Consider the following 1,144-nt stretch of genomic DNA (forward strand, 5'->3'; position numbering starts at 1 on the left):
GCTCTGGCGCTCGCTTGGCGGACGAGGCCGACGCCCCCTAGCGCGCGCGAATTGGCGGCCTCGAAGGGGCGGCGTGGGGTCTCCGCCCACCTCGCAGAGCTGGAGGACACCAGCGGCTCCCTGCAAAACGTGCGGAACAGCACTAGTCTCCGGGGGGGGGGGCGAGCGAGCGGGGAGTGGGCTCGGTTCTATCGGGAATAACTTTCCGCTTTCCAAGGGGGCCATAGGAGCCAATCCCCCCGAAAATATTTTGATGGGGGCCGGCGCCGGACCACCCCAAAGTTTATGGGCATTGCCATTCATAGTGTTCTTGCACCTCATCATGTGATCGGTTATGCGGGGCGGGGCTTACCTGCCCCCCCTATATTTTATTCAAGTTGGCACCCCTAGAGGGGGCCCTCAGAGTTTGGAAAAAGATATCCTATTGTGATGATGATCGAGCTCCAAAGTCCTTTCTGTCCGCCCTCGGGGGGGTGAGGGGCTGCCTTTTCAGGGGTGTTGTTTGGAGGGGCTGGTACCCCAGCTGGGTGCGGGGCACTTGGGGTAGCTAGATATGAGAGGACGCGCCGATGTGCCCGGCTTAGGTGCACCATTTCGGAAGGGGGGCACGCACGATATATTATTTCATTTGCTACCTTTCTGTGTCCTGCTTTTTCTTCCACTCCAGAGGGTTTTTCCCAAGCGGGCTCCCGTCCCATCCAGGCACCGACAGACTCAGTCTAGACTTGCTGAATGTTCACTTTACTGCATCTTGTCCCTTCACAACATGCCCTGAGGTCTGATTCCAGCTTCAAACTTCAGTTGCATGTTTTAAAAACAGGATTTGTTGTTTCCTAGCTATCTGATCCTTTGTTCTTTCTTTATTATCCTTTATGATGGCCACAACAACCTTATTAACACAGAATAAACAACCAGGCATACACACGAGAGAGGAGAATGTGAGCACACAAACAGTTAGCATTTCATTTCACTTTATTTTGCCAATAGTTGGCATATAAATTAGAGGGAATCAGCCAGAAACAAGTGTGTTTCTTAATATAGGAACTGGATATAAGAACAGTACCCCCAGTTACCTTCTCTCTTAATTGGAGATGCAGCAACAGGAAAAGCTGCCCCAGGATTTCAGCTTTTCTTACAGAGGACT

Source organism: Zootoca vivipara, chromosome 2 (genome assembly GCF_965207765.1).
Source record: "Zootoca vivipara chromosome 2, rZooViv2.hap1.1, whole genome shotgun sequence".
In the NCBI taxonomy this organism is placed as follows: domain Eukaryota; kingdom Metazoa; phylum Chordata; class Lepidosauria; order Squamata; family Lacertidae; genus Zootoca; species Zootoca vivipara.